This window comes from Bubalus kerabau, chromosome 10 (genome assembly GCF_029407905.1).
Source record: "Bubalus kerabau isolate K-KA32 ecotype Philippines breed swamp buffalo chromosome 10, PCC_UOA_SB_1v2, whole genome shotgun sequence".
NCBI lineage: Eukaryota > Metazoa > Chordata > Mammalia > Artiodactyla > Bovidae > Bubalus > Bubalus kerabau.
The window spans coordinates 20675719-20690092 of NC_073633.1; the positions used below are offsets into that span (position 1 = coordinate 20675719).

Consider the following 14374-nt stretch of genomic DNA (forward strand, 5'->3'; position numbering starts at 1 on the left):
GTAATGGTAATGTGGTCGATGGTGCTAGTGAGTGGCTTAAGGCAACTAATCTGTTGTGAAACCTCTATGTCAGGATCGTCCAGCACTTTTCATTAGCCAGCAGGTTAGGATGTATTTGTAAATGGGAAATAATGACCCTGTTCTTGCTGTAGGGCTGGTTGAGGGCTAGGGAGCAACAGTGAATGCTATTACTAATTCTTCAAAAATTAAAGGGGCTTTAGTATGGAAGAGAAACTCACGTTATTCCAAAGAGCTCCAGAGGGAAGAACTGTGACTAATTTTGAGAGAGTTTTAGATCAAAATAAGGAAAAACTTTGCTGGGCATTTAGTCTGAGGCTGATATAAAGAAGACAACCGCTGTTTAGGGAATGAGTGTGGATTGATACCTCTTCCAGCCATGAGATCCCTTTGGTCTTTTAGGATACAAGCTTAAGTGCTCCGATGTCAGACTACTTGTGTTAACTCAAATCCCACTCTGCCTCTCAACAGTGCTGTGTGACCTTAGGTGAGTCGTCTAACCTCTCTGTGCCTCCGTTTCTTCATATGCTTGATGGGGTTGATGGTGATACCGACCTCATAGAGTTCTTGAGGGATTCAATGAGATGGCACATGTACAACACTTAGCACAGTTCCTGTTTTAAAAATATTAGCATTTCTTTGCTATCTCATATGATGGGCTGACACTTAAAAAATTAAAAAGAGCATCTGAGAAATAATTCCTCATATTGGAGCGGCTGTTTTAGTTTTACACCCTTTAAATATTTATAGAAACAGTCATATATTGGATTATCAGGATTAATGGGATTAGAAGATGGGTAGAATTGCATTCATGCTGGATGGCTTTGCTTACAAAGGCAATTTTGGAAGTTTTTTCTTCCAGATGCTTGCTCATTGCTGCTACCCTGTGGTCAATCATAGGAATAACTACACGGATAAGTTTGCCTCTTTGATAGGAGAGCTTGGGTGGGCTGGGGGTTATGAGGCAGGCAGGTAGGGGTGCGGGCTGTTGGCCCAGGGGGAGTGAGTCAGTCCACACATCTGAAAGGAAAGGCATGTTTGTGTGCCCACCAGTGACCCAGTTAAGAGGAAACCACGCACATTTCATATGGTTTTGCCTCCTGTGTAATTTCCCTGGCACATTTGACTTTTCCTCTTAGTGTGCTTAAGTTCATTTCTTGTCTAAAAACAAGGAAGAACATTACTGAGCTGCTGCGCAAGCTGGTGTAGGCTTGGCTTTCCTCCAAGGTTCTTGGAAGAAACAGCCTTTTGAAAACAGCTTCTGCTTTTGCCATAAAACTTATGGAGGCTGTTGTGCTGTTACTGTCTCCCAGATGGGGTCTTGTGTGAAGAATTCTTTTAAGTTTAGGGCCAGGAGGAAGTTTGTACCCTCCAGGGAATTGGTAGCCATGCCTCCTTTATAATAAAAGAGCCCTGTGACTTATCACACTCACTTCTGTGCCTGAGAAACCACACCAGGCTTGATGCCCAACCTCGGCCATTAAATTGACCTAAATGGATAATGGACTTGCTTCCTCATCCTCTTCTTGGTATTGATTAAAAAAATTTTGTGTGTGTCTGTGTGGCTCTTGTAATGACTTCACAGCATACTTTGATCTCTGTTCTCATACCCTTTCAAGAACAAGGAAAGGAGTCAAAAAATTAAACAAAAAGTGGAATGATTCAAATTGGTTGACGTTTGTGTATGTGTGCGTGTGAAAAGTTATTTGAGACAATTTTAAGTCAGTGGTTGCACTTGGGTTTTGGAGACTGACAAGTTTATGGGTCAAAGATTTCATACCCCAATTTCTTTTTTTTCCACTTGGGAAAATGAGAAGCTCATGTAAACAAGGCTGTCAAGGAAGTTATGAGGTGTGGGCAAAGGACCAGAAGCTATTAAGGTTTGTTTCCTTAGCCACTGCCATTAAGGATAATATTGAGTCAGTGTTAATATTTGGAGACAGAAAGTTGGTCACCTATTTGGACCAAAAATATTTTCCCACTTCTGTCTTCATTAGGGCTTCACTTCCTTGAAGTTGTCTCTAAGTATAAAAATTGTCCTGGGAAGGTTAAGACATCAGCTCTTTGACATGTCAGAGCAAATGAGACGGAGAAGGCAATGGCACCCCACTCCAGTACTCTTGCCTGGAAAATCCCATGGATGGAGGAGCCTGGTGGGCTGCAGTCCATGGGGTCGCTAGGAGTCGGACACGACTGAGCGACTTCACTTTCACTTTTCACTTTCATGCATTGGAGAAGGAAATGGCAACCCACTCCAGTGTTCTTGCCTGGAGAATCCCAGGGATGGGGGACCCTGGTGGGCTGCCATCTATGGGGTTGCACAGAGTTGGACACGACTGAAGCGACTTAGCAGCAGCAGCAGCAGCAAATGAGATGGACTTCCAGATTCTCCTTTGTAAGGGTCCTTTCAGAGTCTGGGTTTTTGCCTCCTCACCAAGAGAACCGGCTCCGTGGGGGAGCAGAGGCTGTTGGGTAAGAGTGGTCTATTTCTGCTTCATCTGACTGTGTGATAATCGGTAAATCCCATGACCTCTCTGATCCTCCCACCCCACGCCCTTCCGGCATGAACAGCTTGCATGAATTGCTTGCAAAGACGCTTCTGCCTCACACGCGGCCAATCCCAGCTCCTTCCCAGGGCCCCACAGAGCAGCCTATGCCAGCAGAGTTGCCTTCCAGCCCTCGGGCGCACCTCAGCTCCTGGCTCTGTTTACTCTCAAGTAAAGCCTTCCTTTTGTTTACTCAGCAAAGATTCTTTTAAGACAGGCTAAGCACACGGTTTACTCTGCTAACAAGCCTTGCCATTTACTGTGAGGACCTGTGTTGACTTATTCTTGAGTCTCCGTTGACATTCACTGGGAAACATTAATGCAAACACAGGAGACATCTTGGGAGCTCCAGGCCTGACAGAGTGCTCTGGAAAAGGCCATCCTTTCTGTGTTGGTTAAAACCATCTCGAGAGTTAAAAACAACAATCATGTACTGCACCACGACATTCTAATGATCTCCCTTTTAAAAAAAAATATTATTTTTTTATTTTGGTTGCCTCAGGTCTTAGTCGAGGCATGTGGGATCTTAGTTGAGGTATATGGTGCATGGGCTCAGTATTTGCAGCACGTGGGCTTAGTTCCGAGGCATGTGGAATCTTATTCCCTGATTAGGGTTTGAACCTGCATCCCTGTCTTGGAAGGCAAATTCTTTACCACTGGACCACCAGGGAAGAACCCCGCCCCTTTTCATTGTTAGATTCAGTATCTGGACACTTCCGAAAGGAAATCAATCCTGAATATTCATTGGAAAGACTAATGCTAAAGCTGAAGCTCCAATACTTTGGCCACTTGAAGCGAAGAGCCGACTCATTGGAAAAGACCCTGATGCTGGGAAAGATGGAAGGCAAAAGGAAAAGGGGGCTACAGAAGATGAGATGGTTGGATGGCATCACCAACTCAATGGACATGAGTTTGAGCAAACTCTGGGAGACAATGAAGGGCAGGGAAGCCTGCCGTGCTGCAGTCCATGGGGTCTCAAAGAGTCAGACACGACTTAACGACTGAATTCAGGGTAAGGGGCTCTAGGAAGCTTGCCATGTTCATTCTCGATGGGACCATGTCTGTACCAGCCTCCTTCTGGGCACAGCTGCAAAGAACCTGAGCTGGGGGTTCAAGTACAGCTTGGTGTCTAGGTGGCCCTGTAATTCTGAGACAGTTGCTTCCTTTCTCTGGCTCTTCGTTTTCCCACCCATCGTTGAGGGGAAGTGGTTTCCTCTCTCATCTCCCCAGCTAGACAGGGCCCTGGGCCCAAGCATAGGTCCTAAGAGCGCTCAACAATGTTTGTTGAATAAACGAATGAATAAGACATACCACCTGATCCCTCTTGCCTTGCTCTAGTGCCTGAATCGTCCCTGAAGACTGGCGTGGCCTTGAGTCATCGTCTGACAAGATCTGCTAACGGGGTCATTGCAGACAGCCACAAACCCCCAACGTCTGAGCCAGCCGGGGCTGCTGCCAAGGGGTTTCGCCTGCCTCCACCTCCCGCCTTCTCCGGCTCCCCATCCAAGCTGATGCTTGTAAAGGAAACATCTTTTCAGGTGAGGGGACTTTGTATTTGGTTTGTCTTTGTTGCCTGGAAACTGTTGACATCCCGAGACGTTCTGTTGCCTGCGCTGGCTCATGAAAAATTGATGACTTTTTTTCTCTGTCAACAAACTCGCAGCCTGTTCACCTTGACTGGGAAGGGGCAGGAAGCTCGCTCCCCGCTCCGCTCCGCAGCTGTTTGCTTTCTTTCGAGCTGTTGAGTTTGCTTTCCTTAGAGGCGGGGGTGGGGCCAGAGACAGTGGGGCCAGCTGAGTGTGGCTGTGTAGGCAGCTGCTGCTAAGGTGGAGAGGGCTGGCCTTGCTTCCCTCGAGTGCTCCTTCAGTTCCACCAAGTGCCTTTCCCAGCTGATCCAAAGCACCTTTCCCTTCCGAGGCATCCCCTGGGCATACCCTGCCCAGAGGCCTTCCCTGGCTTCTCCAGCCCTGGATCCTCCTTGCCCTCTGGGGTCAGCCTGCCAGGCACGACTACTGTCCATTTTCATTCCTCTCGGTCTGGTTTCTCTTCTTGGCAGTGGATTAGCCTTGCTGCCCATCTCCCCAGACCAGCAGCATGTTAGGTTTAGGAGGGATCTCAGAGAGCATTTGTGGAAGAGGAAGCTCAGAGTGGCAGGGTGATGTGACCATCTAGTTAGTTTTTGGCCTCGTGTACAGCATTCACTGGTGGTCTCCCCAACCAGTGAACGAACCCGTGCCCCCAGCACTGGAAGTGTTTTTCTTGTGCGTGTGTGCTCAGCCATGTCTGACTCCTTGTGACCCGAGGAGTCTTAACCACTGGACCACCATGGAAGTCCCAAAGAGTAAGGCCATTTTTTTTTTTCTTTTGGTTGCGCTGTGTGTCATAGACCATATAATTTTGGACTCAAACTCCCCTTTGCCCTACATCAGATTAAGACCCCCACCCCATGCCTCCCAGCTTGCCAGGGGAAGGATCTGTGTCCCCACTGGCCTCCTTGGCTCCGACAGCCTCAACTTTCCTGCAGATGGAGGGATCTGCTTTCTAAGCACTGTCTTTGGGGTCTTTCCCCGGGGATCCCTAAGGCCTAAGCTATCCCTTTGCTCCAGCTGCCCATCCAAGGATGCACCGTGAGTCAGCATCAGGACCCAAGTCTCAGCATGACAGAGTCCTTGCCTCTGCTGAGTCAGTGCCCCAGGGAATGGATTCCTTTATACCTGGCCATAGGACCTCAAGCAGACCTTTTTGCCCAGTGGCCATTTGGACCAGTGCCACTCAAAGTGTGGTCCCTGAACTCTGCTGCCTCACAGACTGTTGTTACTTGAAGACAGGAACCAGAGGTACTCACTGAGAACTTGAGAGGAAGCATTTAGAAACTTTTATAGCAATTTGACATTGCCACATCATTCAAGCAGCATTTTATTTTTAAAAAGTAATTTGTTTTTATTGAATTTTAATAAGAAGTATTGATCCACGACAGATTTAAAGTGGAAAGAAAATGACAGTTTGGTCCTTCTTCATAGATGTCTTAGGAAGCCCTGCAGGGGACCCCTTTTCCCCCCTGCCCTGGGGTGTTCCCCAAGGGCTGTGGTCTGGTGAAGTTCTCCTTTGGGGCAGGAGGGGGCGACAGAGACATAGATAATCCATCTTTCCCCAAGCAAGGCCGGTTCATTCCCCAAGTGACCTCCATTTGACCACTTCTGGATGCTGGGACGTGGGGAGAAAGGAAGTCTTTCTTCTTTCTCTTTGCCCCAGCTGAGAGAAGAGTTACCAGAAAAAACATCCAGTAGGGCTGGCCAGAGGGAAATGGCAGGAAAGTGTAAATCCAGGCCAGGGACTTTCTTCCTGGGGAAGATAGATGCAAACCGCTGGACTCTTCCCTTTGTGGCTTTGTTTTTCTAAGTCCTATTTTTTTTCTAACTTTTTCCTGCTTCATGTCTCTGCAGCTTTGCACAGACTCTGCACATTTCATAGTATATAAGGCATCGCGCTACTGGAAGGCCCTGCAACAAGGCCATTACGAACCTTGAACCTGGAGCCAGGCTGTTTGAGTCAGGATGCTGGCTTCACGACTTGCCAGCTGTGTGACTTTGGACAACTTGCTTGACTGCTCTGAGCTCTCCTTATTCTACCTTATGTATTGCTGCGATAATCGAGTGAGGCATTGTGGGTGAAGGCCAGGTGACCAGTAAACATCAGCAGATGAGGAAACTGAGGCTTAGGAAGGAGATGCCTTGCCCGTGTATTAGACTCTAGACTCCCCCAGCAGAGAGGCGGGCACTTTTGTCACCAGCTGGCAGATCTGGGAACTGACACGCAGTTTATACACATCTGTAGGACTATGAAGAGTTGGGTTGCTGACCTCCAGGGTCTAACACAATGTCCAGAGTTCTCTGCCTACTATGTAACAGGAAGATAGGAGTGTGGGGTTTTTTGGACCCCTTAGGTACAGACCTAAAAGCCCAGAAATTACATCAGACTTTTCTCTCTGATTTGCCCCAAACCTAAAGAACTTTCAAGAAGACAGTTCATGAGAGACTGGGGGTTCCTCTTTAGGGGAATCCCCAGGCTTCCTTGGTGGCTCAGACGGTAAAGAATCTGCCTGCAATGCAGGAAAACTGGATTTGATCCCTGGGTCAGGAAGATCCCCTGGGGGAGGGAATCGCTACCCACTCTGGTATTCTTGCCCGGAAAATTCCATGGACAGAGGAGCCTGGCGGGCTACAGTCTATGGGGTCGCAAAGAGTTGGACACGAACGACTGAACACATACGAATGCACCAGAGTCTATTAACCAGCAGCCCCTTGGCATTAAATGGTCTTCAGAAGAGAGTGGGAGTGAGCAGCAGGGGGTGCTGTGACACAGAAAGAGGGCTGCAGCTTCCCTGGGAACAGACTCAGGGCAAAGCTCAGCTGCATGACGCTGGCAGGAGGACGTGCGTCTAAAGGCTCCTGGGGGACCTTCCACCTGAGAACTGAGATAGAGAGGGGTCTCCAGAAATCAGTCAGAATGGGCATTGAAAGCACTCACTTTGATGCTGGCAGCCTTGGATTTGAAAGTCTGCTCAGCTCTTTCTAGTTATGTGATCCTGGGCAAGTCTCTTCACCTCTTTGGCGCCTCAGTGGCCTCATCAAAAACAAAAAACCTATTTTTTGGGGCTATCAATGTAATGAGGTGGGTACATTTCTTGGCATGGCACCTGGTACCTCATGAGCACCCAGGGTTTGGCAGCTATTACTAAGAGATACACAATTAGTGGGGTAGTCCCAAAAAGGTGAGACCCCTGGCCCCCAAGGTCCTCTGCTGCTCTGCGCCCCTACTGTGGCCCCTCATGGGCTCACACCCCTGGGACACTGACCTATCTGGGCCTCCTCCTGCCCAAGTAAACTACCTGTGCCCCAAGGATACTGCTTGTGTCTGGGAACTGCTTTTTCCCAGAGGCTTGTGAATCCCATTTGGGCCAACATGCTAGCCGGAGGGCAGTTGGGAGCTTGAGGGGCTATGGGGTCCCTGCCCTGCCCTGGAGTTGCTGCAAGCTCCTTGCCCTCTCTGGGCCTCCACTTCTCCATGCACAGTTGAAGGGGCTGCAGGAGATAAGCATGGAGGATCCTTCCAGTCTAGCACCAGCCATCTAGGACTGTGTCCCCATCCTGCCAACACTGATGTTGGAGCAGGGTCCTTTGCTGCAAAACCCAAAGTATGGGCCCGGGTTAGGGAATGGGGAGGCTCCTAGCTGATGCTTATGGAGGAGACACTGGGTGGTGACTTCCCTCACCCAAGAGGTGACCTTGGTTTCACATCCAGCTTGCCTCTCCTGTGTTCCTCTACCCACGTGGTGGAGTTCAAGGTCTCCATACTCTCTCTCCACCACTAGCATGGTCTGCTCTTAGAAAAGCATCTGATAGACTCTAGGACTCATATCTCTAGGGTATGAATGACTAGGAGGTCTGGTGCTACCCATTTGGAGGGCGCTGAACTTGGCAGGGATAGAGTCTTTAATCTAGAGAAATTATTTATGGAATCCCATGAGGAGCATTTGAAGCTGGAAGGATGTTGCTTCCACTCAGTCACAGCAGCCTCCGTTTCCTGGCCTTGGACTTGAGTTGGAGCTAAGACAACAGGTTCAAAGCATACAGCAATCAAAGGAAAATAGGTGAGCTACATTTCATCACAATTTAAAACTTTTGTGTTTCAAAAGACATCGTCAAGAAAGTGGACAGACATTCCACACAGTGGGAAAGAAATTTTGTAAATTATATGTCTGATAAAGGACTTGTATCCAGAATATATAAAGAACTTTTACAACTCAACAACAAAAAGTCAAATGACCCAATTTAATATGAGGAAAAATGAACAAAAGAATAGACATTTCTCCAAAGAAGATGTGTAAATTACCAGAAAGCACATGAAAAGATGCTCCACGTCATTGGTCATTAGGAAAATGCAAATGAAAACCTTAATGAGAGGCTTACATCCACTAGGACAGCTATTACCAAGAAGGCAGACAATAGTGAGTGCTGGTGAGAATGTGGAGAAATTGGTGGAATTATTGGTGGAATCTTAAAATAGTGTAATCACTATTTGGAAAAAGTGTGGCAGTTCCTCAAAAAGTTAGGCATAGAGTTACCATATGACCGAGCAACTTCTAGGTATACACCCAAGAGAATTGAAAACACATATCCTACCATATGACCCATTGGAGAAGGCAATGGCAACCCACCCCAGTACTCTTGCCTGGAAAATCCCATGGACAGAGGAGCCTGGTAGGCTACAGTCCATGGGGTCGCAAAGAGTTAGACATGACTGAGCGACTTAACTTTCTAACTTTCTAACCATCAGTTCAGTTCAGTCGCTCAGTCGTGTCTGACTCTTTACGACCCCATGAATCGCAGCACGCCAGGCCTCCCTGTCCATTGCCGACTCCCGGAGTTCACTCAGACTCACGTCCATCGAGTCAGTGATGCCATCCAGCCATCTCATCCTCTGTCGTCCCCTTCTCCTCCTGCCCCCAATCCCTCCCAGCATCAGAATCTTTTCCAATGAGTCAACTCTTCGCATGAGGTGGCCAAAGTACTGGAGTTTCAGCTTTAGCATCATTCCTTCCAAAGAAATCCCAGGGCTGATCTCCTTCAGAATGGACTGGTTGGATCTCCTTGCAGTCCAAGGGACTCTCAAGAGTCTTCTCCAACACCACAGTTCAAAAGCATCAATTCTTCGGCACTCAGCTTTCTTCACAGTCCAACTCTCACATCCATACATGACCACAGGAAAAACCATAGCCTTGACTAGACGGACCTTTGTTGGCAAAGTAATGTCTCTGCTTTTCAATATGCTATCTAGGTTGGTCATAACTTGTCTTCCAAGGAGTAAGCTTCTTTTAATTTCATGGCTAGAGTCACCATCTGCAGTGATTTTGGAGCCCCCCAAAATAAAGTTTCCACTGTTTCCCCATCTATTTCCCATGAAGTGATGGGACCAGATGCCATGATCTTCGTTTTCTGAATGTTGAGTTTTAAGCCAACTTTTCCACTCTCCTCTTTCACCTTCATTAAGAGGCTTTTTAGTTCCTCTTCACTTTCTGCCATAAGGGTGGTGTCATTTGCATATCTGAGGTCATTGATATTTCTCCCTGCAATCTTGATTCCAGCTTGTGTTTCTTCCAGCCCAGCGTTTGACCCAGCAATTTCTAGGTATATACCCCAAAGAATTGAATACACATATCTACTCAAAAACTTACATGATGAGGGATGGAGGAGAGCAAATTGGATAAAGGCAGTCAAAAATACAAAATTCCAGTTAATACTAGGGATGTAATGTACAACAGGATAAATATAATTAACACAGCTTTATTTTATTCATGAAAGTTGTTAAAAGAGTAAATCCTAAGAGTTCTCATCACAAGGAAAAACATTTTTTTCTATTTCTTTAGTTTGGTGTTTCTATGAGATGATGGATGTTCACTAAACTTATTGTGGTAATCGCTTCAAGTACGTAAGTCAAATCATTATGCTGTATACTTTAAACCTATGCAGTGGTGTGTATCATTTATGTCTCAGTAAAAATAGAGGGAAAAAACATACAGTTAAACATCCATAAGAGCCAAAAGGAGGAAACCACTCAATTGATGAATCAATAAATTGTTGTCTATCCATATAATGGAATATTACTCCGCCACTGAAAGGAATGATGTACTGATACACGCTATGACATACATGAACTTGAAACATTAAGTGAAAAAGCCAAACACAAAAAGCCACATATTATATGATTCCATGTGTATGGCATGTCCAGACTAGGCATATACAGAGATGGAAAGTGGACTCTGGCTGTTGCTAGGACTTGGGGGAGAGGATGAAGAGCGACAGCTGATGGGTTTCTTTTTGGGGCTGGTGAATGTGCTCTGGAATTAGGTAGGGGTGATAGCTGCACACCTTTGTGAATACACTAAAATTACCACTTATCCTTTTTTTTAAGGTTAACTTCTCCCTGCAAGCAGGAATGCCCCAGAGGGGCACTGAAAACAATGGGAGTATTTCTGGTGGTCCCACTGTCGAGGAGAGCACTGCTGGGTAGGGGACGGGCTATGAGGAGCCAGGGATGCTAGACGCTTTGCAATGCCTGGGCCAGCTCATGGTGAAGAACTGCTTTCCCCTCCATAAGACTTTAAAAAAAAAAAAATTTATTTATTTTTATTTATTTGGCTGCACTGGGTCTTACTTATGGCATGTGGCATGATCTAGTTCCCCCCTGGGATCGAACCTAGCCCCTGCATTGGGAGTGTGGAGTCTTAGCCATTACCAGGGAGGCTGCCTTTTTTTTTTTTTAATATACCCTCTATAAGACTTCTGAATGTCTCTCAGGACATTGATGTCGATGATTATCTGAGCTCAAAACTAAACTCTGCTTTACATAATAAACACCAAGTATATTTTCAAGATTTTAATGTCCACTGAATTTCCCAGGAATATAACTACTGTGTGAACTGGGAAGATGGTATGTCATCTCCTGCTTAATGTCAGTTATCTAGTCCTGAAAATGAGAGCTTCTGTGTGAAAGGCTTCTGGGAACATCTTTCCTTTCATTTTCTTTCCTTTCTTTTTTAAAGGAGAAAATTATATTGTTATCTGTCAACCCCAATCCCTTAACTGATTTCCTAGGTCTAACTATAATGCTGCAAAATGCTTATATATGTAACAAAGGATCAGGTTAGGTTGTAAGATGCTTAAAGCTCTGCTTCCTGGTCACCTAGAATTAATAGGGACACTGCTGCTACTGCTGCTGCTGCTAAGTCACTTCAGTCATGTCCGACTCTGTGCAACCCCATAGACGGCAGCCCACCAGGCTCCCCCATCCCTGGGATTCTCCAGGCAAGAACGCTGGAGTGGGTTGCCATTTCCTTCTCCAGTGCATGAAAGTGAAAAGTGAAAGTGAAGTCGCCCAGTTGTGTCCGACTCTTAGCGACCCCATGGACTGCAGCCCACCAGGCTCCTCCGTCCATGGGATTTTCCAAGCAAGAGTACTGGAGTGGGGTGCCATTGCCTTCTCCAATAGGGACACTAACAAGCAGTTATTCTAAAAAATAAATAGACGACAAGGATATACTGTATAGCACAGGGAACTAAATTCAACATCTTGTAATCTATAATGGAAAATAATCTGAAAAAGAACATATATAAGCATAATATATACTATATACATAAATAATTGAACTACTTGCTGTACATCTGAAACTAACACATTGTTAATCAACTATGCTTCAACAACAAAAAAAAGAATGTGCCCCGTACAAGCTTTGTCAGATAAATCCAATCTTCATTCAACCAGACCACGTGGCTTGATATGCTCATATTTGTGTTTATGTATTTTCTTTCCAACAGGACTATAGAATCCTCTTTAAAAATAAAAGCAAACAACAAGAAGTAAAACTAAGCAGTTGCTCTGTACATAGGAATCTGGCCTTGGTGCCAGTGCCAGCCAAGTGACACCATCCACTTCCTTACTTTCACGTTTTTCAAAACACAACTTGATTCGAATCTTCTACTAATTGTACTTGGGATGTACCTTGATTCTTCTCCTGAACCCTATTTCATTAAAAAGTGTGTTAGGGCGTTCCCTGGTGGTCTAGGGGTTAGATTTGGCACTTTTACTGGCATGGCCTGGGTTCAATCCCTAGTTAGGGAACTGAGATCCTGCAAGCCATGTGGCATGGCCAAAAAAAAAGTTATATTAAATTTTGGCGATGTACAGTTACTTTTTTCCCTCCCATGTAAAATTATCAGCCAGAAAGGATCGTATTGAAGACGCACAGGTTCTATAAAGGAATGATCTACAGGAAAAATGGTAACCAGGGGCATGGTATGTAGGGCAGACCTGAACTTGAGCTTCTCTGGGCACTGGAGGGAGCATGATTCTCTGGTTGGAGCTCAATGGACCTTGGAGAAAGTCTCTCCTTTAGTTCACGAGGAAGAGACAAAGGAACCCAGGGCTTGCCTGAGATCACAGAGAGCCTGTGGCAGAATCTGGCTGGCAGCCCAGGCTGCTGGCATCCAAGCAGTGACTCGGGGCTCTACCGCAAGACTTCAGGCTGGCTTTGGAGCTGCCTGTGGAAACACAGGCCACCAGATAAGTTTGGGGAATTGGTCACTGTGCCTTTGAGCAAGCAACCTCCAGACAACAAGTAATCTACCATGCTGTCCCTGCCACTGGAAAGTAAGTGTCAAAGTGTTCTTGGTGAACCTGCTGCCTGGCTATTTAGAGAAATCAGCACGGGGATGAGACTGGGCATTTGAACATGGTCAAGTCAGGGATGTGGCAGCTGAGCAGAGAGGCTGGGGGCTTGGGACCCAGGGATCTGAAATGCCTACTAATGCACATGTTGCTGGAAATGGGGACAGTTATGCTCCCACTCCACTTTAGAGATGCAGGTTCATCCTGATGGGGAGGGGTCTAAGCTTGGGCACCCTAAAGTACAGCCCAAGTTAGAGGCTTGTATTGGAGGAGTTTTTTTTAGGAATGTGATGCCCAGGAAGCAGAGTGCAGGGTGGGCGAGTGGAGCAGGGCAGGGGTAACCAGTACTGGATGTAAGTTGGTGTTGCCTCTGCTCTGTATCACGGGGCTGTCTGCAAAATCCACAGAACAAGTCTCAGAACATCCTGTGGGGGAAGGAGGGATGCCATCTATTCATTCCCCCATTGATCCGGGGTTACCATGGCATGTTCATGCCACTCGGCTCCCCAGGCATCCTGGGAAGGGCTGGGGCAGATGAATGAGGAGGGAGCGTGAGGGGGACTCAAGCCAGACTCAGGCTGGCAGCACCTTCACAGAATGGAGCAAATCTTGTGGGGAGCTGGTGACCTTGGGGCCAGAGGGGTAAGGAATGAAGTCAAGGGGATGGGAAGCTGGTGTCAGGTAGCAATCAGTACAGGTGGCTGGAAGGGATAAACGTGGTGGGGGTGGGGTGGGGTGGGGGGTGGGTTGTGTGAATTCCAGAACATTCTCTGTGCGCCTAGCGGGAGGTAGGAGGAGAAAACTCCTTTGGAGTCTCTGAACTGCAGGTGATGGGTGGGGCATTCTCCCACCTGCCTCTGAGGTCTTTGAATGGCTGTTCCCTCGGCCTGGAGTGTTCTTCCCCACCTACCTCCTCACCCCCTTAACTCTCTGCTCATCCATCAGCTTTGAACACAGACATCAGGGCCTGGATAAATCAGCAGTCTCTGTTATTGGCTCTGAAATGCCTCCTTAGACTGTGTCTTTGTAACACTACCATTATTTATAACCTTGTATTTATTTGTGAGATTATTTAATATGTGTTGACTTCCCTAGACTGCAAGCCTCCAGCAAGCTCCTGGCATGACCAGCAAGGACCAGCGGTCCCCGGTTGTGCTGCCACGGCTTCAGCTGCTCTGCGCCCTGCAAACGCCCAGCTTTCGTCCCTCTGGGCCTTTGCTTAGGCAGTGCTCTTTGCAAGGAGTGCCCCTGACACATATCCCTGGGGCCATATCCTACCCTTTCAAACAGTTTGGCCTAAATGTGATGTCCTCCAGAAGGCTTCCTTATGTTACCGTGTCTCGGCCAGAAAAGCGTCAGTCTGCCTCCCTGGCTCTTCCCCACCCCACCCTGTCTCCCCCGACCGTTCTCTGCTCACCGTGTGCGCCCTCTTCTACTCCCATACCCTGGCTGTGTACTTTGTCTTATCTGCTGAATTCCGCTGGGTCTCTTGAGGGGCACGAGGCAAGCCACCTCCATTTTCCTGTCTCCTCCCGCCCCCACCGCCCTGTGTGGCTGGCAGGAGTGCATGTAACTCAGATGGCACC

General features: G+C 47.2%; 1 long non-coding RNA gene across 2 annotated transcripts in view; it reads left to right on the forward strand.

Moving 5' to 3' along the window:
* The first annotated feature begins 311 nt into the window (after positions 1-311).
* LOC129620978 (uncharacterized) overlaps positions 312-14374 on the forward strand; it is a 103386-nt gene continuing 89323 nt past the window's right edge. The window contains exon 1 of one of the 2 annotated variants that reach the window (XR_008698967.1): positions 312-4102. This is a non-coding gene — a long non-coding RNA (uncharacterized LOC129620978). The remainder of the gene's footprint in view (positions 4103-14374) is intronic. The other variant, XR_008698966.1, reaches the window with a different exon arrangement.